Raw genomic sequence first — 27,124 nt, 5'->3', positions numbered from 1 at the left:
TCAAAGAGGTCCAGTCTGCTTCCTGCTCACCTCCCCCTGGGGAATTTATTCTCTGGCTCCCTCCCTGGGGCACCTGGGACAGGCAGTGAGGTCAGCAGAGAGCTCTGGGAGGTCCTTTCTAGAGATTCTGACTTCTCGATTCTAATGGCTGCTCCTTACCCTGGTCCCTTTGGGCCAAAAGGTGGCAACAGCTCACTGTCATCCTTGGGTTTCTCTGCCCCCTGCCCATATCTTTGCAAATACAGTAAGTCCCCTACATATGAAAGAGTTCTATTCCGAGAGAGGGTTCGTAAGTCAGGTTTGTTCATTAAGTCCAACAAAACTTAGCCTAGGTTCCCAACTAACACAACTGGCTATATAGTACTATACTATAATAGGTGTACAATGCTTTTCATGCAAATAATACACAAAAACAAGCAAAAAATTAAAGAAAACATTTTAACCATACAGTACCCTGAAAAGTACAGTAGTACAGTACAACAGCTGGTATAAGGGGCTGAACAGGCAAGAAGAGTTATAGATAGAGGAGGGAGAGGAACTGGGAGATGGCAGAACTGAAGGATCGCCAGCAACAGCAGACGGAGGGCAAGCTGCAATTTCACTCCATGGTAGGTCAGCTGGTAAAGAATCCACCTGCAGTGCAGGAGACCCCGGTTCGATTCCTGGGTTGGGAAGACCCTTTGGAGACAGCAACGGCTCTCCACTCCAGTATTCTTGCCTGGAAAATCCCATGGACAGAGGAGCCTGGCAGACCCCAGTCCATGGGATCGAGCAGAGTCGAACACGACTGAACGACTTCCAGTTTCACTTTCTGACATTGATGACACAGGTTCTGGTTCCCTGCTGGAAGCAGAGGCATGTTCGAGTGTTAGTAAGTTGTTTGTATGTAGGGGACTTACTATAATGCCTTTCAATGGCCTCCTCGAATGAGTCTGTTTCCTACTAAAGCCCAAACTGCCAGGCTGGCATCGACGGTACCAGCCCTCCCCAGACCTTGTTTTCCATCAGTATGTGTGATGGGGACATCCCTTCCAACCTCACCAGAGAGGTGGCTGTGACATAGCGCACCCTCTGGGAGGCCTTGAGGAGAGACAAGGAACGTCACCCCTGCCAGGCCATCAGGGCCCCCAGGCAGCCCAGGAAAGCCCACTCTCTAAGAAACTGACAACCATAAATCATTGTAGGCAAGATGTTGTGAGTGTCCCAGCCACGGAGAGGAGAGGAGTAAAGCAGGGAGGGAGGAGTAGAGGCAGGAAGGGGTCAGAAAAGGGTTGGAGGAGACAGACAGACCTTACCTAATCTCCTGATGACCCCGGGGAATTCCCTCTATTTCGAAGCGATCATAAAATACTCACCTAATTTAGGAGGAATTGGAGACAAAAGAAGTTGCTTCACCACGAGCACTTTGCACAAGACAGTCTTCATGATAAGTTGTGGAGAATTTAAAAGGTTGCTGACATTTTCCGTTATGTATCTTTTCATTAGAGGTAACTATCACTTTAAGCAAATTGTTTCAGGGCCTGGAATGTGGCAATAAGTGATCTAATTAGTGTAGGTTGTAATTTAGGAAGGTTCATTATGTCACAGACATTATGACTCCTGGGTATTACTGAAGGACTCATTTGTAGCCCTTGAAATGATTTTCTCATGAACACACATAATGTCACCCATCAGACTCGCGTGGAGCCTTCAGATGCCTGGACATGTACGAAACTCCTGCTTTCTTGGGAACTAGGTTTCCAGACGGTAATAAACAAGTGAACAGACAGTTAGAGGAAAACCCAGTTTTGACTAAAACAACACTAGACCCTTCAACTCTGTTACCCAATGTCAAACTAATCATTTAGGACAAACGTGGTATTCAGTGAGAACCAAGGAGCCTATGACCTCTAAATATTTTCAATCTCATGGAGCCAGAAAGCCTGAGAAATGGCTGGCTTTGAGTTTTTGCTATTTTCTTTGGTACCTTTCTGTCGCCCCAAAGAAAGCACACTTGTGATATTCATAGTCACGAAAAGAAAACATGCTGTCAGCTGAACCACCAACTTGTAATGGTGTCACTGGAGTCAGCAGAGCCTAGCTGCTGTCTACCTACATGTTTCCCTTCCTCCTGGGCAACAAGGTAAACTACATTTCCCAGCTTCCCTTGCAGTTAGGGTGGCCATGTGACTGGGTTCTAGCCAATGGGATATAGGCTGATGTGCATCACTGCTAGGCTTGGCCCATCAAACCTCAGCATCACACTCCATGCTTTCTCTTCTTGCTGCCTACTATCAAAACTCAAAGATCCAGAGTAGGGTTGGCAGATGCTGGGGATGGCAGAACCATGGGATGGAAAGAACCTAGAGTCTGAACGACTGGAGGAAGAGAGTTCCCTCCTACCCACTGTCAGGAGGACAGGACATTGGTGAAAACTAAACTGTGTGTGTGAAGTCGTTGAGCTTCATGTGCTTTTACATCCATAGTTAGACTCTGGGTTAATGCATGCCTATAGGGTTCCCCATGCATCAGTCTTTCTCAGCTCCACTGGCTAAGATCTTGAGGGCTCTCCCTTCTATAATTTGTGCTATAAAAGCAATGGGGTTCTTTTCCAGTATTTTCAATATATATTTTTTAAAGAACTATAAAAACATACTGACTTTCAAAACTTTGCAACTACAGACATTCACAGACATGAACAAAGCTGACTGCCAGAGTTGGATCTGCTCCCCATGAACAAAAGTTGTTGATATGGTGCCAGGGAATTGAGTAGCTCTGCTTCCAACTAGATGGGACCAGTTACTGAAGCAAGGAGGATGCACTGCTCTGACTGACCAGGCCAAGGTCATGTGGCCATCTCTAGTGCTAAGAGAAACCCAGGGACTGAGGGTAGAGAAGAGATAGCTTCTGAAGGCAAATCAAGGTGCTGTTATCAAAAGGGAGGAGAAGTGGATGCTAGGCAGGTGAAAACTAGAGGTACCAATTGGACACACGTTCAGATGAGGAAACTAAGAAAAAATTCTAGGCACTTCTCTTGGATTGGTTTAAGAAGATGTGGTATATATTATATACTCAGCCATAAAAAAGAATGGAATATTACCTTCTGCAGAAACATGGATGGCCAATAGAGATTATCATACACAGTGAAGTAAGTCAGACAGGAAAACACAGATATCATATATTGCTTATATATGGACTCTAAAAAATAATACAAGTGAATCTATATAGAAAACAGAAACAGACTCACAGACATAGAAAACAAACTTATGGTTACCATGGGGGAAGTAGATGGAGAGGAGTATAAATTAGAAGACTGGGATTAACAGATGCAAACTACTATACATAAAATAGATAATCAACAAGGATCTACTGTATAGCAGAGGGAGCACTATTCAATACCTTATAATAACCTAAAATGAAAAATAATCTGAAAATACATATATAACTGAATAACTTTGCTGTGTATCTGAAACTAACACAATATTGTAAGTCAACCATGCTTCAGTTAAAAATGAGTGTACAATAAAAAATGAAAACAATTCTCGGGACTTTGCCAGCAACAAACAGCTAAGAAAGGCAATAAAACAAACCATCCGCCCCTATGTCAGCTTTCTCCCCATCACCCCTATGGTAGCACGGGACAGCATGTCCACAGCGCAGATGTTTTTGGCTCTGTGACTCTCAAACTGCCAGCAACTGTGGATAATTATAACCACAGAGCAACCGTGTTCCCTAATGCATGGGCCATAAACCCATCGGCTGTCCAGAGACTGCAGAGGGATTTATAAGAGGCCATTCGTCTAATTAATAATTGGTCTGCTGCCAACTTAAGTGGTTTTGTGCTGTTAACCAAAGTATGTTTTTAATGTAAGGAACTTACTCCCATTAGCTGTCTTCTCTTTTGAAAATATGACCAAGTAAAAGGCAGAAATTTCATAAGCTGAGAGAATCACCTGGCATTAGCTGGCCTTTTAAGAGTTTACCTGCTCAGCCAACTTTATTTTCGAGATTAAGCCCCAAAGGACCAAACCCATCTTTCGTGGAATAAATATTGAGGGAGAATCCCAGGCAGTGCTTGTCCTTTGGCAGTTAATTTTGTTCTAGCATACAGCATCAGGGACCAGGCATGAAATAAAACTTCCTGGGTCATACTTCCTGGGTGACACTGTCACCTACATCAGTGATTAGGACTCTTAGGTTTTTTGTGCTTGCTAATGCAGAAGCATTTCTAGCAGATATAATTTTGGGAGGTGCTTGTGTCTTGACTTGTTAAATATTTTGATGGTCTCAAGGTGCTATTGAATAAGTTGTGCCTCCCCCAGATTATTACACTGAAGCCCTATCTCCCAATGTGATTGTATTTGGAGGGGGAACCTTTGGAGGTAATTAGGTCATGAGGGTTGTGTCCTTGTGATGGGATTAGTGCCCTTATAAGAAGAGATAGGGGCTTCCCAGGTGGAGTTCCTGGTTAAGAATCCAAACCTGCCTAACAATGCAGGAGCTCCAGAAGACACAGCTTTGATCTCCGGGTTGGAAAGATCCCTGGAGGAGGGGATGGCAACCCACTCCAGTATTCTTGCTTGGAGAATTCCATGGACAGAGGAACCTGGTGGGTTACACTCCATAGAGTTGAAAAGAGTCAGTTGGAAACGACTGAAGTGACTTAGCACACATGCACACAAGAAGAGATACAAGAGAAAAATTCCAACTAATAAAAATAAATGGAAAAAAACAAAAACAAAAACATCAAGAATTTAAAAAAAAAAAAAAAAAAAGAGCTGTCTTTCTCTACCACACAAGGAACCATCTACAAGCCAGGAAGAAAGCTTCCACCAGTAACCAAATTGGCTGGAACCTTGAACTTGGACTTCTCAGTCTCCAGAACTGTGAGAAATAAGTCCATGTTGTGTAAGTCACCCAGTCTATGGTATTTTGTCATAGCAGCCTGTGCTAACTAAGATACTTGGCTAGGTCATTTTCCATCTGCCAGTCACCCCACTGAGCACCCTCCAGTTCAGAATAAAACAAATCCTTCTTTCTTTTAGGAGCAATGGCAATAATCTGCTTCCCCAGCCTTCCTATTGGTGATCCTTTCAAAATATCCTCAAGAATGTTCTTCTGGACCAGGCACAAACCAGCATTCCTCCAGCTGATTGTGATTTAAAAATACGAGTTATTGAAATGTTTAATTTGGTCCAAAGCTTGCCTTAGCTGCTTGATCCGCTAGATTAAAACAAAAGAAAAAAATTTTAAATCCTCCTAGGACTTTTCCAGACTTTCTCTGCTTTTGCCAGGCTGTGATCTAATCCTAGAAACCTCTTAAGGACTCTTTGGGCCTAGTTAGAGTTATTTAAGGCAGGCCGGCCACTCGCTCTGCAAGTGGCACTCAACACCTACCAATAATCAGATGCCTGGGACCTGGATGCTTATATTTAAATAGCAGCTGCACTTTATGACCTCAAGCTTGTTTAATCTGCCCTATAAACATTTGGAAGTTTCAGGAAAGCCCTTTGCATAGAGAGAATAGAGTTGGTTAGGGAAGAATCAATTCGGATAAAGCCTTTCTTTGAGTGGGAAGCAGCTTTAAAAAGATGCTAGGCATGTTAGCCATTTTCCCTTAAACATTTAACTGTTTCTTCTAACTGCTTCCAGAAAACGCAGACAGAACAGTCCAAGAGGAAAGAGCCCAAAATCACAGAAAAATAAAAACAACCCCCCTTCCCCAGCCCCCACTGGAGGCACCTCACCTCTTCTTGTTGAGGCTTTGCATACGGGGCCAGCAGTCACACCTACATGGGTGTGCAGTCTGCTAAAGGGTACCTGCCTCTTCCTGAGGTTCACTTGCCCACCAGCCAGTTTCGCCCGCTCTTGCCTATCTGCAGTCAGACCCAGATGTGAAAGAGATTACAGTTTCTGTAATTTTTTGAGAGAAAAAATACAAATACTCCCATCTCCTCAGCATTCCCTGCAGTGAAACCAAGCCAGTTAAAGAGAACCCTTGGGAGGGGAAGGGAAGAATTGGGAGCTTGGTGGGTTAGCCAATACAAACTATTATATATAAAATGGATAGACATCAAGTCCCTGCTATATAACACAGGGAACTCCATACTCAATATCCTGTGATCAACCATCATGGAAAAGAATATGTAGATGTATAGCTGAGTCACTTTGCTATGCAGCAGAAATTAACACAACGTTGTAAATCAAATACAGAGAACCCAGGGGAGAACAGGACTGGAGGAGTTGGTACCCAATAGCCCACTCCAGACAGTGCTGTCTCTGCAGTCCTGGAAACATCTGGAGTGTGGAGATGAGGCTCATCTCTCCTCAAACTGGAAAAACACGCACAGCAGAGAGACTGCCAGGGACCTCGGGGAAGGCTGCAGACGTCCCAGCTCACCGCGGCCTTCCGAGGTTAATATTCCAAAGGTAAGGACTCCATCTGAACTCTGTGTTCTGTCGTAAGCCCGCACTTTGCTGAATCACTCACTTGATGATTTTTAGCAAGTTTGAGGGCAAGGGCAGCAAAAGGTCTGCAGACAGAAGATGCTACACCCAGAGCAGCGACTCTGTTCTTTTGTGGCATCTCGTACTCGGACAAGGGCTTTTAAATCCATTCTCTTATAGGATTTCTGCAATAAAGTTGCCCACAGTGGCCAGACAGTCAGTGACTGGCTCCCCCACTTGATGGATGAGAAAACTGATATATAGAGTTTAAGTAGCCAAAAAAGGACCTTTAGGAAAATCTCCTGTAGGAGCCGCCATGATACCTTCCATGCTGTTGGGTTCAAGTCAAGTCACTCAAATCATTCTTGCTTGTTCTACCACTTCGTAGCTGTGTGATCTTTGGTAAATCTCATCCCATCACAGATTTCCGAAACATGGGGCTATAATCATACCTATTTCATAAGGTTGTTGCAAGTAAACTATATAATTGTATAGACCTCTTAGAATAATGCCTGGCTCATAATGGTTTTGTTGTCCAGTCTCCAAGTTGCGTCTGACTCTTCAAGACCCCATGGACTGCAGCACAGTAGGCTTCCCTGTCCTTCACCTTCTCCTGGAGTTTGCCCATGTTCATGCCCATTTCACCAGTGATGCTGTCCAACTATCTCATCCTCTGTTGCCTTCTTCTCCTCTGTCCTCAATCTTTCCCAACATGAGGGTCTTAGCCAATGAGTCAGCTCTTAGCATCAGGTGGCCATATTAAGTGCTCAGTCAGGGTCAACAATGATGATGATGATTTTGAAATATATAATTTGTATAGGTTCCTGGAAAATGCTAGGTATAAACTTGTCCATCAGAATTCCAGATAAAAGAAGACTATAATTAGATGATATGATGGGCCTTTCATTTCTTCCCAATGTCAAATATTTAAAGAGATGAGAATATGACCTTCTTTCCTCCACTTTGGAGCAGGGTCCTGTGGTCATATTTTAAAAGTTTTGAATTCAGGGATCAGAAAAACTTCTGCTATATATGAAATAGATAACCAACAAGGTCCTACTGTATGGCACAGGGAAATATACTTGATATTTTATAATAGCCTATAAGGGAAAAGAATCTGAAATTGACATATATGTATGTATAACTGAATCACTTTGCTGTATGCCTGAAACTAATGCAGCATTGTAAATCAACTGTACTTTAATAGAAGAAGAAAAGAAAGACAGAAAAACTTTTCTGCTCTTCAGTCTTCTATCTTCTCTGCTCTCCAGTGGCCAGTAGAAGAATCTCCCACTTTGGCAGCAATCGGAAGTGATGCAGATAACATCTAATTTGATGCTTAGGGAATAGAGAAAATCTGGAAGCTTTGAACCCACTTCTCTCTCTTGGTCTCTGACATTTTACTGTTTCTTTAGGATCAAGAGCCGTCCAGAGACCCAGGGGCAGAGACACCTGGCACTCCTGATGCCTGTGTTCTCTTTGTGTTCCTGGGCCTTACATTAGGCCACTGGAATTTGGGAGTGATGGTTTACAAAGTTAGCCTGCCCCTGATTAATAAGGCCACAGTTGTGGCAAAGTCTAACGCAGTGACTTAGCTGGATGCTGTGCTATGCTCCGTCACTCCAGTCACGTCTCATTCTTTGCAATCCCGTGGACGGTAGCCCACCAGGCTCTTCTGACATGGGATTCTCCAGGCAAGAATAGTGGAGTGGGTTGCCATGCCCTCCTCCAGGGGATCTTCCTGGCCCAGGAATTGAACTGGGGTCTCCTGCATTGCCAGCGGATTCTTCACCAGCTGCTACCAGGGAAGCCCGACTTAGCTGGGGTCACACAGCTAATTGGTGATTTGGGTTCCAACTTCTTGTTCAAAACTCTCACTATTAAGAGCCTATTAAAAGATCCCATCCATCAGTTCCTGAAGGCTCTCTAAAGTCAGATGGATGGATGGATGGGTGGATGGATGGATGGGTGGATGGATGGGTGGGTGGATGGATAATAGGTAACTGCAGGGTTGGGATAGCAGCAGGGATCGTCAATGGATGGATAGATGGATGGGGTGGTGGATGGATGGGCAGATAGGTAGATGGGTGGGTAGGCAATATTCCCATGGTCGCTTATCTGCTTAATTGTCTTCAGTTCAGAGAGGAAGTGATCACTCTTAGGTCCTCAGAGGGATGGTCAATCCTGCTTGGGGCTGTGAATCCTGACCAAGGGCAGTTGGATATAGGTTGGAATCACTAGGAAAATTAGCAGAGAGATCCCCATTCATTCTTACAGTGGCCATTCAGCCCCTCAAGACAAGACAGAAGACAGCTCTCTAGACTGGCATTGGCCAAAGAATAGATTGTATTGATCAAGAAATGGAGGGTGTATCAGCTGGCTAAGCCAACTCCGTCCCATTCATCCATGCTTATCTCCCCCAGCGTGCCGTCCACCTTGAAGTGCAGGATGCTAGAGTCTTCCCTCTGCCCAGGATCCTCCTCCTGCGGGGCGGCAGGGGCTGGGTCCCCGAGCTCAGTGCTCCGCGGGGACACTCCAGGCTCTCTGCCTCTGGCAAGCAGGCCCTTTAAGTCTGTCTTTATGTCCTTATCAGGACTCCACGGCAGGCCCAGGTGCCAGGCCTCATTCACTCAATTACCGTCTTCACAGGACACAATGCTCTCTTCTGAAAGCCTACACTGGGCGCAGATAGAGACACTTTCATGGCAAGGGTTCAGAGCTAAATCCTCTTTTGATACTGTCAGAAACTCCCTGCCAAGCTGACACTGTACGTTAGAGGGAAAAGAGCTCACCGGTGCAGAAAGCCGAAATTAAATTAAACAGGATATTAATACCTAGTCGTTAAGGAAATGATATTTCCTTTTTTTGATTCCTCCCTCCCTCTCTCTCGATGCCAAAGCCAAAAAAAAAAAAAAGAAAAAAATGCATCCCAGCTTGGCTGAATCAGCCCAGACCCTGGGATTTTAAAAGCAAAACACCAACATGATTCTTCTCAAACAAGAATCTTCTACGGGGTCTCTTCTCCGCCCCCACCAGCCCCCTGAAATCCAGTTTCTCTCTGTTCTATTGAAATGCAGTTGGTTTAATCCCTCTGGAATAGAAGGAAATTGAAACGCCATGAAAATGGTTGGATTATAGGTGGAGTGCTTTTTTTTTTTCCTTCTCTAGTCTCTAAATTTTAAAACTTAGAGCTACATTACTTTTATAGTAGAAATTGTGTTTATATGAAGAAAAAAGAAAGCGCCCAAGGCCTTCCCGGTGAGCCTGCCTTTCTATGACATTTCTCTATCAAATGCTTGGCCACAGATCATCATTAATAATAATGACTCTATTGTCATTGAGCCGTTAGTGAATGGTGTTCTTACGGCACTTTTTCATGTGTCAGGCTCTGCGCCAAGCAGTTTATGTGAATTGTGTCATTCCATCCGCATGACAGTCAGGTCAGGTAGATGACTCCTGGCATCTGCATTCTAAAAATGAGGTGTGCACCCATGTTCAAGCAGTGTTATTCATAACAGCCAAAAGTGGAAGCAATCCAAGTGTCCATCGATGGATGAGCAGATAACCGAAATGTGGTCCATACATACCATGGTACATTAGCCAGCTTTAAAATGGAAGGAAATTCTAACACCTGCTACAATATGAATGAACCTTGAGGACATCAGGCTAAATGAAATAAAGCATACACAAAAGGACAAATACCACATGATTCCACTTACATAAATTACCTAGAGCAGGGGTCCTCAACTTCTGGGACCTAGTGACTAGGCGGTCTGAGATGGAGCTGATGTAATAATAATAGAAATAAACTGCACAAAAAATGTAATGCTCTGGAATCATCTTGAAACCACCACCCTCCCAGGTCTGTGGAAAAATTGTCTTCCATGAAAACGGTCCCCGGTGCCAAAAAGGTTGGGGAACTGCTGAGTCAAATCCAAAATAGACTGGAAGTATTGGTTGGCTAAGATGGTATGGAAAACCCTGAACAAACTTTTTGGCCAGCCCAATAGAATGGAACTTGTCAAGAGCTGGGCAAGAGGATGGGAGGAGATACAGTTTAATGTGTACAGAGGTTCAGTTTGGGGTTATGGAGAAGTTCTAGAAACGGGTGGTGGGGACAGTTGCTTGACAATGTGAACATGCTTAATGTCACTCAAGAGCACATCTAAAAATGGTTAAAAGGATACATCTTACGCTAGGTACATTTCACCCCAGTAAAAAATAAATGAAATAATTGAGACTCAAGAAGGTGAAATGAGTTGTCCAAGGGTAACAGCCCATCTGTGGCAGAAGCAGACTCATCTATGCCAAAGCCATGGGCTCACCCTGCCAGGAATTCTGCTTCCCTGTGATAGAGTCCAGGTACTGACATAAGAAGTCTCTCTTACACCTCAGACCCTCCCATGGATTTCTGTCACTGCTTAAAATACAATCCAAGTAGGAACACCATTTAGAAATAAAAGGGGCTGAACCGAATATACGAGCTAAGACATGGGCAAATCTCAATAAAACAAAAAACGCTACACTCAGTGAAAGAAGCCAGACAGAAGAGATGCCATTTGTAGGGAACGTCCAGAAAAGGTGAAGTTATAATGACAGCAGAAAGCAGATAGTGGATGCCTGGGGTGGGGGCAGAGGGGAGTGTGGATTAACAGTAAATGAGCACAAGAGCTCATACTGGGGTGATGAAAAGGCTCTCAAACAGATTTAGAGTGATGGTGGCACCATTTGGTAAATTCACTTTAAAAAGCATTGAGTCATTCAGTTGAAAAGGGCAAATTATATACTGTGCAGAATATGCCTCAATAAAGTTATTTTATTTAAATACAATCCACGCTCTAAAGGCTTCTCTGATGACTTTCTCCAACTGCTCTCCCCACTGCTCACTCCACTCAAGTCACCCTGGCCTCTCCCCTGTTGCCTGAACACATCAACTACACATGTACTCAGGGCCTTTGCACCGACTGCTCCCTGTTCCTGGAATTACGTTCCCTTGGGTATCCACACAGCTTCCTCACTCCATCCCGATCTCTACTCAGAGGTCGCCAAATCTGAGAGCCCTTTCCTGATCACCCTACCTAAAGGAGCCCTCCTAACCACTCTGTCCCTTTAACCTGCTTCATTTTTTCTTCTGAGCATGTATCGTAGCAGCCTCCTAACCTGTTATGTCTTTGTTTACTGTCTCCCCACATAGAAACGTAAACCCCACGAGAGAGCATAGACGCTATTTGTCCACCGCAGGACTCCCAGAGCCTGAAACAAGGCCCGGCATGCACTGGGTATTCAGTATGAATATGTTGAACAAACAGATGAATCATCGATTCAGAAAGTAAAAGCAACTCCCTCGGTAAATATCCTCACCCTGTTGGGAAAACAGGGCTTCCCCAGTGGCTCAGTGATAAAGAATCTGCCTGCCAATGCAGGAAATGTAAGTTTGATCCCTGGGTGGGGAAGATCCCTGGAGAAGGAAAAGGCGACTCACTCCAGTATTCTTGCCTGGAAAAATCCCAACGGACAGAGGAGCGTGGCGGACTATAGTCCATGGGGTTGCAAAAGGGTCAGACACGACTTAGCAACTAAACAACCGCAGTTGGGGAAAACCAGTTCCTTTTCTCATTTCCGTCCCTCTCGAGTCTGCTGGCCTCCATATCGTGGGGTGGACATTTCTAGTCACCCCTCATCTTTAGCAAAGTCTCAGGGAAATCATGGACATTTATCTCCCAGAGAAGGTTCCCCTCTGGGCTAAGGTGAGGTGGCCTTTCTGATAAGCCAGACACATTCCTTGGCACAACTTTCCAGGCACTCAAAGTCACTATCATTACGCTGAACATAGACGTCTGTGTTCAGACCTTGAGTTGAGGAGCCCAAAGTTTCCCCAGGCCCATCCCAGTCCTGGAGAAGCTTGCAAAGACCACCAAGGGAAGGAAGCCACTATTTCTGCCAGGGGCTCTCCCAGTCCTGGAGAACGCCTGACTGCCCCCGTGACTTCCTGTCCTCTTAGGAGACTCAGAAATGAGTCCAGCAAAACAGATTTAACTTCTCTTGGGCCACCTTTGTAAATCACATCCGGGTACAGAAAGATTTCAGAGAAGTGGGCCTCCAAGGTCAGAGAGATCCCAGAAATGCTGCATCCACAAGGGCTCTGAGAAGTCCTGTAAGGGAACTTGGTCTGACGGTTCATCTCAACCTTTCCTAAATGAACTTGACCACAGAGCCCCGTCTCTCCTCTTCTTTTGCCCACTGAGCTATATAACATGGTAATATTCTTATAATCTCAGGGCAAACTTGGAGAAATGCTGGTTCCAGTCTAGGAGAGAAACCTGAGTCCCAGAGAGGAGATGGGACCCATCCCAAGGTCACAGAGCTGGGACCAGAAGGCAGATATTCCAGCTCCCAATCCCTTCCTTGCATAATTAACCTTCATTTTTAGAGTCCCAACAGATATAAGACATTGTGCTAGATACAGAAGAGAACCAATGTGCCCTGTTTCCCAGAGTTCACCCTTGAGAATGGTAGAAGTACCGAAGAAGACACTTAAAACTCTTCCTGCAGCACTGTGACCTTTCTGTATTCACCAGCACCTATTGAGCACTAACTGTATACAGTGCATTATGTCCACCACTTCACACACGTCAACTCTTTTCACAGGACACTAGCTCAGTGAGGAAGTGCCATTTTACAGATGGGAAGACTGAGGCTTGGCAAGGTCACCTGACTGGCCCAGGACCACACAGCTAGGAAGGCCTGGAGTCTGGATTTGCCCTTCAGTTGTCTGACTTCAGAGCTCATGCTCTCAGTCTCCTTGCGACCAGCTGCCCCTCACCAGTCCCCACTGGAACCTTCCTGTATCCCTAAAGTTAAGAGTTTTACAAATCCCCCTTATTAAACTCTCCCCCGGGGCCTTTAAATGAATAGATCTGAGAAGCTGCAGCTTTTTAAGATGTATGTATTTATTTACTTAGGCCGTCCTGGGTCTTTGTTGCAGTGCATGGGCTTCTGATTGTGGGGGCTTAACACAGAGCACGAGCTCTAAAGTGGGCTTCAGTGGTTGTGGCACATGGGCTTAGTTGCCCCAGCAGCATGTGTGGGATCTTCCCAGACCAGGGCTTGAACCCATGTCTCCTGCACTGGCAGACCGAGTCTTAACCACCAAGGAAGCCCCATAGCTCAGCTTTTTAAGCTTCACATCCTTTATGGATTCCAGGTAAGGTGGGGTTGGGAGAGAAGTCAGTTGACCTGGGCCAGAGTTGGGCTTGTTCTCAAGGTGCTATCTCCACGCGTGCGGCTGGGTGGCCCTTAAATAATAAAAGGTACTGTATGGAGTGGACAGAACTTTGTTCTCTGAGCTCCACATCTGCAAGGGCACACTCACTGTCTCACTGTTTGTTTTCTCTCTTCTGGTAAAATGAGCTTCTCTGACAAACTCCTGGCACGGAACCCTGCGGAATGGAGACCAGCAGAAAGATTGATCCTCCATAAATCAGTACAGTTCAGACTAACAAGTAATTATGTGATTGCAACAAGCGCTGTCAGAGGGGGCAGACGTGGCCGGCAGCTCTGTTCGCCTGACACGCAGCCCTGGTCCCATGTGCTTTGTAGTTGCTGCTGTTGGCTTTTTTCAAACAAAAATCACAAGATCAAAATTCATAGAAAATAAAAACAAATACAACCCCAACTGGAAGTAAATTTTGCCTTCCCCCAGTGTCCGCTGAAGGAATGCATTTGTCAGGAGTCGGCCAGGGTACAGGGCTGCCCTGTTAAGTGCTCAGGTCAAGGGCACTACGGTGCTCCTACCATGTACTTTGCATGTTTTTTCTGCTTGTGAATTTCTGATGACTCCATTAGTATATACTATTAGGATGAATCATATGAAATTGCCATTGACTGTTTCTGATCTATACAGATGGCAGTTTCCTGTGGTTTGGTGTCATAGCATCATTCCCATTTTGCTGATGAGTAAATTGAGGTTACAGAGAAGGGAAGTCACTTGCCCAAAGCTCCCAGAGTGATGGAGTCAGGATTCCAAACTGGACAATCTGTGGTACGAAGTCGGGCTCTGAATCACCTACCCACCTCCAGACTGTCTTGTCAGAGTAGTCCTGTCACTGGTCAGGCACTGGTGGGCTTTATTTTTCAGGTGGATGTGTGATCTGATAGATTAAGAAAGAGCAGCCCAGGAGCCTGACCCATCTTAGGGCCAGCAGACCAAGAAAGACACTTCCAGATGCCTCCTCCAGGTAGCCCAAGGGATCTTGCGGTGTCAGCTGGCTTCTTGACTGAAGAAAAGTGTAGCTATGGGCCCCTGGAGCTGGGAGGCGATGGTGGAAGTGGACATACCTGTAATTCATTATTGTTGGTGGATCACTCTGGGGAGCACAGACCACGTTTGCTCTCAAAGGACAATATCTTCTGTTAATGTCCCAGCATTTATGGCTGAAGGGCTCCTAAGCAACATTCCTAACTTGAAAATTCCTTCTGGCCAAAATCCACCAGCTCCTTTCCTACCATCTCGGAGGTTTCTAGACAGTGGGAAACTCCAAGCCAAGTCAAGGCCAAGCCCCCAAACCACAGCCTTAGAGTTCTTGGGCACCCACTGGGCCCAGATCCAAAGGGCCCAGTCCACTGGTCACTTTCAAATGCCAACTCAGAGCTGAAAAATGAACCTGGGCACAGGACCAGGGTTCAAGCTGTGGGAGCCAAGAGTTGAAAGCCGGTGCACTTTCTTTCTTTAAGTAACAATTTCTGTTTTCTTACTCAAAATAAGAAATTTCCATATGAAAGAAACTTAGTGATTTAAATACAAAATTCAGCTGATCTTTATAGCAATCACAGGAGGATCTGTTCTACACAGAGGGGAAACTGTGACCCAGATTGTACTGTATTCAAGGTCATGCAAACAAGAACCTATAAAGCTAAGACTCAACTGAAATATACTTTTTATTATGATGATTTTTCAAGTCTCATCTTTTAGCAGAGACCACCAAGCCTCTGGAAGCCCTGTCCTTAGCCCCTGGGAGGGATGAGAGCTCCGAGTGGGCACATTCCCCTCCAAGCACAGGCTGGTGAACATACACTGTTCTGACCCTTCTCCATCCATCCCGGAGAGACATCTGGGCCCAAGAACTCTTATCTGATGCACACAGCTTCCCACGCCCACACTCCACTCTATTTCTGATTTAATAGTTAACAGGGGTCTCCAAACACAGCCCCAGTGGGAAGAGTCAAAATGAAGGAAAACCAAAAACCTGTCACTCCCCTTCTTTCCTCATTTTCTCCCCAGTTTTGGCGGGCAAATGATGGTGAGCAGGACATTGGGAGTTAATATTTGAACCCCCTTCCCTGGTAGCACCCGTTCCCTACGTCTCTGTCTTTTGTGCAAGTTTAATAAAATAAATTTTGAATATCAATAAGGTGGGTCCTATTTTTCTTGGCATGTCCTGGCCCTGCTCCATCCTTCTTTTGCAGAAGTCATGCTACAGACAGATCACTTTTCCACAGATCATTGATGTAGTGCCGCGAGGACTGCAGATGATTTGCTAAAATGCTCCAAAGGTATTCAAATTTCTTTAAAGAAGAAATTCAATTTATGTGCATTTATATTACAATGTCTGTCAGGAAGAAAGGTTATAATCACCAGCATATTTCAGATTTACATTTTCTTCTGTACATGAGGTAATGGTATTAGAGGAAACTCTGAAGCTCAGAGTTGAATTGGATGCACGGTCCTATTTTCATTGCTGCTAAAAGCAGGTTTTTGAAGTTCTGGAGGAAAGCATATGTTAGCATATGTTAGGGAAATAGCAAGAACAGGAGGCCGGGTGGCTGAGAGTTTAAAACATTTGTCTTTCCTTCTGGCCTCTCCATGTGGGGCACAGACAGGCTATTTCTCTATGCCTCGAACCCTCGGGAAGCCGTCTGGGGTTTCAGCAGCTGACACCAGACTCAGGAACACAGAGTCCAAGCTGAATGCGGCTGTTCCAAGGACACTGTCCTTCCTCACTGTGGGAGCACCCAAAGAGCCAACACAAGCCTCCAGTGAGCAGAAGGTGGTGAACCACTCACGGCCCCAGGAAGCAATCCCGGGCCCTGGGTATTTTAAAATTACTTCCAGGGCTTTCTTCTGGGAACAAAAGGTCTCCATCGGAGGTGCTCAGAAAGTTTCTGACTTCAACTCTGACCAGCTGATAGGCCAGTACCGGCAAGATGGCGGCTGACCCTGCTTCATGTAAACAAAAGGCTGAAGTCTGTTTCCTTTCTAAGATCCCAAAGCTGGTAGCAGTCCAAGCCAGGATTTCAATCCAAGAGGTCTGTTTCCACCAGCCACTGTGTTAATCCAGTTGCCTTGGGCTAGCCAGGTGGAGACCACATTTAGGTTTTTTGAGCTATGCTCCCTAAATAAGGATCTGTGGGAAGCTGAGTGGACAGATGTCCCTTAGTGATACTGACCAGGTCCTTAGCATCTCACTCTTCTGCTTCACAGTGGAGACATGGACACCTGGCCTCACTACTTCCAAATCATGCATTTAAAAGATATTCAGTGAGGGCTTCCTTATTGGCTCAGTGGTAAAGAATCCACCAGCCAACGCAGGGGACACGGGTTCAATCCCTGATCCGGGAAGATCCCACATGCTGCAGGGCAACTAAGCACAATCACTGAGTCTGTGCTCTAGAGCTGGGAGCCGCAGCTACTGAAGCCCTCACGCCCTAGAGTCTGTGCTCCACAACAAGAGAAGCCACTGCAGTGAGAAGCCCGTGCACTGCAACTAGTAGCCCCTACTCGCTGCAACTAGAGAAGAGCGATGAAGACCCAACATAGCCAAAGATAGATAAATAAATACATTAAATTATTTTAAATTTCTTTAAAAAAAGATTCAGCAAGGGAAGGAGGACAATGTTTCTCCAACTTCTCTTCCATATTTAATACATATTTTGTTTGAAGACTATTTTTAAGTAAACATCACCATTCTTCTATTGTGTTGCTTCCTAAAACAAAAGCAATTAACCACTGAGTGTAGAATATTTGGGAACTATTTAAAATACATAGAAAAGCTGGGGGAAAAAAGCTCAAAATCAATCTTAGTTCTACTTCCCAGAGGTAACCATTGTTAACATTTTGGTATAACTCTTTTTGTGCATTTTAAACACATCTGAATTACAACATATTTTATATAAATACATTTTTTCATAAAAGCAAAATCACACATAATTAGTTATTGAATATGGGTTTGCAACAGATTTTGAGCATCTTTTTATATCACTGCATGCTGTGCTTAGTCGATCATTCGTGTCCGACTCTTTGCAATCCCATGGACTATAGCCCGCCAGGCTCTTCTGTCCATGGGGATTCTCCAGGCAAGAATATTGGAGTGGGTTACTGTGCCCGCCTCCAGGGGATCTTCCTGACCCAGGGATCGAACCCAGGTCTCCCATATTGCCGGTTGATTCTTTACCATCTGAGCCACCAGGGAAGCCCCATATCATTGAGTAGTCTTCTACAAAAAAATTTTAACAGTTGCATAACATTCTTTTCTATGGCTATAACTTAAAAGTATTTGATAATCCCCTCTTGTTGGAAATGGGGGTTGTTTCCTATTTTTCACTAATACAATCAGTACCATAATATACTTCTGTGTGTAGCTAAATCTTAGCTCATAGCCACAATTATTTACTTAAGACAAGTTCCTAAAAGTGAAATGTGGGACTCATAGGATATATATTTTTTCATTCTTTATATCAAGATTGCTACATTGTCTCTAGAAATTTGTATTACTTATTTTGTCATCAGCAGGGGTAAGATTCCATGTTTCATTGCTGTAAATTCTTAACTCAGCTGGTTAAGAAAGCCTCTGGTAAGTTATTGTTCCACCTGGAAAAATGACAGATTTCCTGGGAGTTTGACTTTCATCTGGGGGAACAGGAAAAAAAAATCACCTTTGGTTAACAGAGGATTGGGGAAGAGTTCATGAGAAAGAGTCCTTGGCTTGTAAACAGGTCTTCATGGGACACCTATGAGCCTTTTGGGTGATACAAGAGCTAAGGCTCAGATTTTATTTTCTGATTCACTAGGAATCACTAAAACATGATAGGATGAAAATTCCTAGCTGGGTTGTAACCATGAAAGGGAAGATCTTTTGTGCTTAAAAAAAAAAAATAGTAATACCAAATAGGAGTTGGATGAAACAGGACAATATACATCTTCCCCCAATCCATGAACAAGCAGAGAATTGGAGGAGAGTGAGTAACTAAAAGGAAAGCCACAGAGGTTGGCTTAGAACAACAATACCATTATTCTTCCTGGTTCTGTGGGTTGGCTGGGCAGTTCTTCCGTGGGTTCTGCCTGGCCTCAGTCATGTCAGCTGGGCTGGAAAGTCCCAGAAGGCCTGTCACACTGGCTGCTGATTGGGGTATCTGTGCCCCTCCAAGTGGCCTCTCGCCCTTTCGAAGGCTAGACTGGGGATGATGGTCTTTGCTTGGTGGTCTTGGGGCCATGTTCTAAGAAGGCCAAGGCAGAAACGGCAAGGCCCCTTAAGGCCTAGGCGCCAAACTTGCCCACTCTCACTCTTTAAAAAAATTTATTTTTATTGTGATAAAGTACTTTTAACATACAAGTTGCCATTTTAACCATTTTTAAGTGTCCAATTCACTGAGATTAAGTACATTCCCTTTTTTGGGGCACCATCACCACCATCTATCTCGAAGAAGTTTTCCACCTTTCCAAACAGAAACTCTGTACCCATTAAACACTAACTCCCCATTCTTCCCATCCCCTAGCTGTGGGTAACCACCATTCTACCTCTGCCTTTATGAATTTGACCACTCTGGGAACATCACAGAAGTGGAATCATTAAATATTTGTCCTTTGTGTAACTGGCTTATTTCACTTAGCATCGTGTCTTCAGGCCTCATGCTTGACACAGCATGTGTCTGAGTGCCCTACTCTTCCCATGCTGAGTAACATTCCTAGCATGCGTGCATCACATTTGGTTCATTCATTCTTCTGTCCTTGGACACTTGGATTGTTTCCACCTTTGGACTCTTGCAAATAATGCAACCTCACTTCTGCTACATTCTTCAGGTTAAAGCAAACCCCAAGGACAGCCCAGACCCAGGAGGGAAGAGTAATAGATCAATGGATGGGAGGCACAGCAGCATCACATTGTGAGACCCGTGGACATAAAGAGACCAGATTCCTTAGGACCATTGTGTAATACTCATCTACTACAGAAGCAAGTGATAGGATTGACATCGAGAGAGCTCTCAACCGAAGCACAATGAAATGAAACAGGTTGTGAATGCAAAGTCCAGGGTTAGTTCAAAGAATAACTTGCATGTCCAGAGTAAAAGGAAAGTGGGTGCGTTTGGGGTAGATTTGAGATGAAAGAACTCTGCTTCCTTCCAATTCAAAGATGTAATGATTTTAGTGCTGCGCTTACGAGTTAAATAGAAATGAGCTCTGTGTCATGAGTGGGCTGCTCTATACAGTAGTGGTCCCCAAACTTTTTAGCACCAGGGACTGGTTTCCTTTAAGACAGTTTTTCCTTCGGGATGATTCAAGCATGTTACATTTATTGTGCACTTCATTTCTATTATTATTATGTCAGCTCCACCTCAGATCACCAGGCATTAGATCCTGGAGGCTGGGGACTCCTGCTGTACAGAAGTATTAAAAAAAGGGCAGAAAGAGACACAGAGGGTCTAAGTCCTAGTCTCCCCAACTCGCCAGACTACCGATCATAAGCTAATCCCTACGTTCTCTGCACTTAACATTTTCTCAGCAGTAAAATGGAAATCATGGCATCTAGCTTGCCTTGAATAGATGAACTAATGTTTGTGAAAGTCATTAAAAATAAGGAAAATGTTATTGTGCATAGATCCTTCCTCCGTCCCCGGGTGATCTCTTTCAAGTGGCCACAGGCCCTGTTTTGGGGTCTCACTCTCCCTTTTTCCCATCTGGGGTCACTGACAATGGTCTCGTCTTTGCTCTCTCTGATTTCTCTCTGAAGTACAGCCAGGTGCCCCCCTCCTCAAAAGACTAAAGAGCTAAGTTTACCAGGATGCTTCCTGGTACATTTCGATTTCAAAGTGCGCTGCGGGGTCTGATGCATGTTAAACAGTAACGGCGACCACAACAGAAACGGCCCAGCTGCCCCAGCCTCCTTGCTATCCACTGTCTATTTTCCTGTTTCCCTGTGAGGGGTGGATGAACAGAGGCCCCCAGAGGACCATTCAGAGCAGAGGAAAGCTGCCTGCCTGGTCGTGCGTCCGTGAGCTCTCGTCACTCAGTCGTGTCCAACTCTTTGCAACCCATGGGCTGTAGCCCACCAGGCTCCTCTGTCCACAGAATTCTCCAGGCAAGAATACTGGAGTGGGTTGCCATGCCCCCCTCCAGGGGATCTTCCTGACCCAAGGGTCAAACCTGCGTCTCCTGAATTGGCAGGCAGATTCTTTACCACTGAGCCACCTGGGAAGTCTATCTGTCTGGTCACTACCCTTCAGTTAGAAGGCCCTGAATTATAAGGCAGGAGCAAAGACAGTCTCCCTGCACCTCAGTTTCTTCATCTGTAAAATGGGGATGATGCTGGGCCAGGATTAAAGGTGAGGTGAGCGAGGGTGGGTCACAAAAGTGTAGAATAGGATGTTTTGTTTTTTAAAATGTTGATAATGTGTTCCTCAGAAATTTTTTGCATTGATGTTTTTAAAGTGGCATAAAATATTTTCTTTAGGGACTTTCCTGGCAGTCTGGTGGCTAAGACTCTGTGTTCCCAATGAGGAGGGCCTGGGTTCAATCCCTGGTCAGGGAACTGAATCCCACTTTCCTCAACTAAGAGTTCCGATGCCGCAGCTAAGATCCTGCAGAGCCAAATAAATAAATAAAAATAAATAATTTTTTAAAATGTGTTCTTTTAAAATACGCATTTCTTCATTCATTCATTTATTTATTTGGCTGTGCTGAGTCTTAGTTTCAGCATGCAGGATCTTTGATCTTCCTTGCAACAGGTAGGCTCTAATTCCCTGGCCAGGGATTGAGCAACCTGGGCCCCTTGCATTGGGAGCTTGGCGTCTTAGTCACTGAACCACCAGGGAAGTCCCTAAAATATTGTCTTGATTGTTGAATCTTGGGTACCTCTTTAAATTGGGAGCCTGTGTGAGTGACTCACTTGCTTCACCCGAGGCTTGGTCTTGGATGATAGTGCCAATCTCATGGGGTTGCTGCAGAGACTAAAAGAGCTGATGCCTGGGAATCAGCAATAGGCACCCAGCAAGTCCCAGACACAGGTGAGCTGTGGTGACCATCACTGCGTTCTTATCACCCATCCTCCAGCCTGGACCTGGAAACCATGGCTCAGAGAGGTCACACCACCTACCCAAGCCACCCATGCCCAACTACAAAGACGTCCTTCTAGTCTATTTTCCTCCACGCATAGTCGCAGATGGAGGAGGAAATGACAACCCATTCCAGTATTCCTGCCTAGAGAATCCCAAAGACAGAAGAGCCTGGCGGGCTACAGTCCATGAGGTCACAAAGAATCGGACACGACTGACTAAACACCAGAGTCACAGAGTCAGGAAGCATAGTTTGGGAGGGCAGGAGAGAAGCCATATTTTTCCCAGGCTAGATAAGCTTTGTCTTTTTTTTCCTTTAGACTAGGTTTTACATGTTGCTGTCCCCAGAAAAGGCCTCTGTCCAGGGATACAGGCCTCAAATTTAGGTCAGGCACGACTGCCCACCATCTCATTCCATGGTGCCAGGTATAGTGCCAGCAGATGCCGCTGTCATGGAGCTGGGTATATGCACATCGTCCATGTCCTCCGCCGGGCCAGGCTGGAACTCCTCCCGGGCAGGCACATCTCTCTCACACTCTGTCCCTGTGGCCCCAAGCAGAAGCTGGCACAGAGCAGACACTCTCAGAACACTGGCAGAATGAAAGAACATTCGAGGGCTTCCCTGATGGCTCAGAGGTAAAGAACCTGCCTGCCAATGCAGGAGACGTGGGTTCAATCCCTGATCGGAGAGGATCCCATGTACCTTGGAGCAACGAAGCCTGTGCACCACAACTACTGAGCTGGGAGCTGCAACTGCTGAACTCACGTGCTGCGACTACCGAAACCCGCACGCCCTGGAGCCTGTGCTCCACATCAAGGGAAGCCACTGCCCTGAGAAGCTCGTGCACCACGACTAGAGCGTAGTCCCCACTCATAACTAGAGAGAAGCCTGAGCAGCAGTGAAGATGCAGCACGGTCAAAAATAAAATAAATCCTCTGAAATGGAGATAATATCAAAAAGAAGAAGAAGAAAAATAATAGCTACAACATTATGGGAATAGATGACATTATCTGAAGGTTTCCTGGGCTTCCAATGTGTGCTTGAGGCTGTATATATGTCACTTGTAATCTTGACAGCATCTCTGCAAAGCAGCTGTTATGGACCCATCTTCCAGATGAGGAAAGTGAGATTCAGAGAGATCAGATTGTTTGCCCAGAGCCACACACCAGTAAGTGGCAGGTCTGGAATTCCAGCCAGGTGGGTCTAACTCCAGAAATGCGTTTTTCCCACAACTCCATTTTTGCGCCTTTCAGAAAAAAAAAAAAAAACCTTTCCATCTGGGTTCCCATTCCTAGTTCAATACACTCCATCTGACAGTCTGTCTCTCCACCTCCCAGCTCCCATCCCCCACCAGATGTTCCAGAATGAAACTATCTGAGAAAATGAGCTGAATTTCTAAAAACTTCCATCCAAACGTCTGGAAGGCTCTTGCACGGGTGATTAAATTAAGAGAAAGTATGCTTCAACAGAAAGTGCCCCTGCCAAATTGAATTCTTGTTCATCATGTTGTTTTTGGATGAAGAACAGGACCCTCCGTGCATGGTTAGGGCTGAGAGGACTCTGCCCCCAGGAGCCCAAAAGAAAGTGTACAGGCTCTCCGGGGCCCAGGGCACAGGACCCTTCTTCTGATTTTAATTTCTGAAGCTCCCTTAGGGAAATATCTCCACTTGCACCATCCAGGGCCATCTGGTCATCCCTCCACCGTCTCCAGATCACACAGCAAAGATGAAGAGGGGCTGCTGGCACCAAGTGGCTTGTCACAGCTGCTCAGAGTGTGGTCCCCGGACGGCAGCAGCAGCAGCACCTGGGAACTTGTAGAAATGCAGATTTTCAGGCCTCCTGCACCCCTGACCTATCGAGTCAGGAACTCTGTGGCTGGAGCCCAGAAATCTGTGTTTTTCTCAAGTCTTTCAGGGGATTCCCATGCCACAGCAGCCTTCAGCATTTTCATATGATGGATTTCACTTCCTGAAGGAAAGAGTTCTCTCTGATCTTGGCCAAGATGAAGAATTTAGGGTCCCAGAAGAAGAAAGAAGTTATCTGAAACTTGTATGCAAAGCCTAGAGAGGAAGTGATGCAATGGAAAGATCAAAGAGCAGAAATAGGGGGCCCAGTGAGAATGAGATGCCCCTGCAGGTGAGCAAAGGATAGAGGTCAGAGCTGAAAAAAACCAACATTTCTTCTTTGGTCTCTGGGCCTTCAGTCCCACCCAATGAGTTGGCCAAGAGATCTTTCTAAGTCACAGATCTCCGATGTCACTTCCTTCCAAGGCTCCCCATCAGCCTCAGACTCGAGTCTGAAACTCCCTAGCACAGGCCCTCTGTAACCTGGCCCTACTCCCTCCCCTAAAGCTGAGCACCTGTTGGTACCCACAGCTTCTGGTTCCCACCCTCCGCCTGGGCTCTTGGTCTCCAGACTCTGTATGCCTTTCCTTTTGCCTGAGATTATTCATCTACTGGAGTGTCTCAAGGTATCTGCTCCCAAGAGGTCAACCCCAACAGTCACAGCACTCTGTCCCCTCCCCTAACCTCCACCCAATTCTGTTATAAAAGACGTCCATCTGCTGTCAACTCTTCTTAACCTTGAGGTCAAGGGATGAAGCTTCAGCAATGCCACATCATTTGGTGAGGGCCACCAGGAGTTATTCAGAAAAAAAGTTGATACCACGTAGGATGCTTAGCTGGGAATGAGCAAAGTTTGGGGGCCAGAGGCCTTGTACTGGCAGAAAAGTTATTCCATGCACCCCACCATCCCAAGCCCCTCTGATCCATGATGAAGGTGCACCTCTATTGTCATATTCCAAAGAATCCTTCCTTTCTTCCAGGTTGACTTTCCTAATTGCCACCTATGTTGAGCCTCTGAAAAACAGGACCTCCTCTGTTAAGAAACTACAACCAACTTCTAGAAGAAAAATTCTGGGCTTTTACCTTGACCCTTACTCATGAATGGGGCTCAGCTGGTAAAGAATCTGCCTGCAATCCGGGAGACCTGGGTTTGCTCTCTAGGTTGGGAAGATCCCCTGGAGAAGGTAATGGTTACCCCTTCCAGTATTCTGTCCTGGAGAATTCCTTGGACTATATAGTTCATGGGGTCACAAAGAGTCAGACACAACGGACTGACTTTCACTTACTCATGAAACAGCTCAATTCAGTCGCTCAGTCGTGTCCGACTCTTTGTGACCTGATGGACTGAAGCACACTAGGCTTCCCTGTCCATCACTAATTCCTGGAGCTTGCTCAAACTCATGTCTATGGAGTCAGTGATGCCATCCAACCATCTCATCCTCTCTCACCTCCTTCTCCTCCTACCTTTAATCTTGCCCAGCATCAGAGTCTTTTCCAATGAGTCGGTTCTTAGCAGGTGGCCAAAGTATTGGAGCTTCAGCTTCAGCATCAGTCTTTCCAATGAGTATTCAGGACTGATTTCCTTTAGCATTGATGGTTTTGATCTCCTTGCTGTCCAAGGGACTCTCAAGAATTTTCTCTAACACCACAGTTCCCCAGGGATCAAACTCAGGTCTCCCGAATTGCAGGCGGATTCTTTACCATCTGAGCCACCAGGAAAGTCCACACACGAATGAAGTTGTTTGGTAATTATTACCCAACTTGCTTTAATATTTAACCAGCGTCTTGGGCAGGGGAGCACTTGCTTTCCATTGACTTAAAAAAATAATTTTATTTGTTTAGTTAGTTATTTTGGCTATTCTGGGTCTTCACTGCTGCACACAGGCTTCCCCTAGTTTCTGCAAGCTGCGGATACTCCCTCGTTAGTGTGCAGGTCTCTCATTGCAGTGGCTTCCCTTGTTTCAGAGCACAGGCTCTAGGCACATGGGCTTCAGTAGTTGTGACTCTCGGACTCAGTAGTTGCAGCACACGGGCTTAGCTGCCCCACAGCATGTACGATCTTCCCGGACCAGGGATCGAACCCGTGTCCCCCGCATTGGCAGACAGATTGTTAGCCACTGGATCACCAGGGAAGCCCTTTTCCATTGACTTTCACCATGTGTGCTGGGCTTAGTTGCTCAATCGTGTCTGACTCTGTGACCCCATGGTCTGTAGCCCGCCAGGTTCCTCTGTCCATGGGGAGTCTCCAGGCAAGAACACTGGAGTGGGTTGTCATGCCCTCCTCCAGGGATCTTCCCAACCCAGGGGTCGAACCAAGGTCTCCCACATTGCAGGTGGATTCTTTACCATCTGAGCCACCAGAGAAATCCAAGAACACTGGAGCGGGTAGACTATCCCTTCTCCGGGGGAACTTCGCAACCCAAGAATCAAACTGGGGTCTAATGCATTGCAGGCCGATTCTTTACCAGCTGAGCTCCCAGGGAAGCCCGACTTTTACAATGGTTCTCCACAATCTGACATAACTTTGAGACATCTTCTTCCAACTTTCCAAGCCACGGTGGACATGTGCCTTGCAGAGCCCACTCATGGTAGCCCAAAGCAGCAAGCTTTGTGACCCTCAGACACACCCAAGGGAAGAAGTCCCCACCAGCTGCAGGGGACACCTGGCAGAGGAAGACTCCCAGAGAAGTGAGGAGGAAATTAACAAGGACGACAAAATCAGGAGAAAGCCGACAGCAGGACCCAAACGGTTAAGTGGCGGGGGGGAGGCTGGATCCTGTGCCAGCTTATAGTGAAGTGACACATGTTTCTGCTTTGCGTGATCAGTTTTTACTTTTAACATTGAAGATTAAAATTAAGTGCATTACCATAGATCAGTTTACAGGGATTTGGTACATCTGTTTTGGAAATGTAAAACAAAACTGAGTAACATCATTATATGTATTACCAGAATTGGGGAAAGGTATCAGTAACAGCCTGGACCGCCTCCACGCCACCTCCTCATTTCAGCAATCCTCACACTTGGAAGGCGTTTGGCTGGGGCTGGCGGAAGAGCTACCCCTCCAAAACTGCAAGGAGGCCCTGAGATGCAGTCCAGACCCCTGGTGGCCAGGCCCCCAAAGCAGCCACCTCCTCAGCAGAGGCCCCAGCCAGTGTTTCCCCCACGCTGTACCCCATGCCTGGCCCGACAGCCCTCAGCGCCTTGCATGCCAAGAGTTTCACGCTGACCCCGGAGGTCCAGCCAGAAGGGAGAAGACTGGCAAGTTCGATTATTGCTTCAATAATGAGCGAATGGTTTCTGGTTTGCTATTTACACTGCTCTCCGGGAGAGAAAACAAGTCGTCCAACTGAAGTCCTCCAATTTCTACTATTTATCCAAGATTACACATCTAATCCCATAATAAAACACCATTCCTGCCCAGAAAGCAGAGTGATTGCCTACAGATGTGCCCAGATCAAAACATCTGCACCTCCGAAATGGCCACTGGCAGGACAGCTTATCTGCCCCGGGCTGATGACCGAAAGCGCT

At 45.8% G+C, this 27,124-nt stretch overlaps 1 long non-coding RNA gene across 1 annotated transcript; it reads right to left on the bottom strand.

Moving 5' to 3' along the window:
• Nucleotides 1-488: 488 nt before the first annotated feature.
• LOC136158671 (uncharacterized) lies at nt 489-25,288 on the bottom strand. The gene is made up of 3 exons (XR_010661365.1): nt 25,060-25,288; nt 1,356-1,520; nt 489-843 (listed from the first exon to the last, which is right to left on the bottom strand). It is a non-coding gene; the product is annotated as an uncharacterized lncRNA (long non-coding RNA).
• Nucleotides 25,289-27,124: the final 1,836 nt, after the last annotated feature.

This window comes from Muntiacus reevesi, chromosome 2 (genome assembly GCF_963930625.1).
Source record: "Muntiacus reevesi chromosome 2, mMunRee1.1, whole genome shotgun sequence".
NCBI classification, from domain to species: Eukaryota; Metazoa; Chordata; class Mammalia; order Artiodactyla; family Cervidae; genus Muntiacus; species Muntiacus reevesi.
Note: the sequence above shows the minus strand (reverse complement) of the source record. Positions and strands in the feature narration are given on the sequence as shown.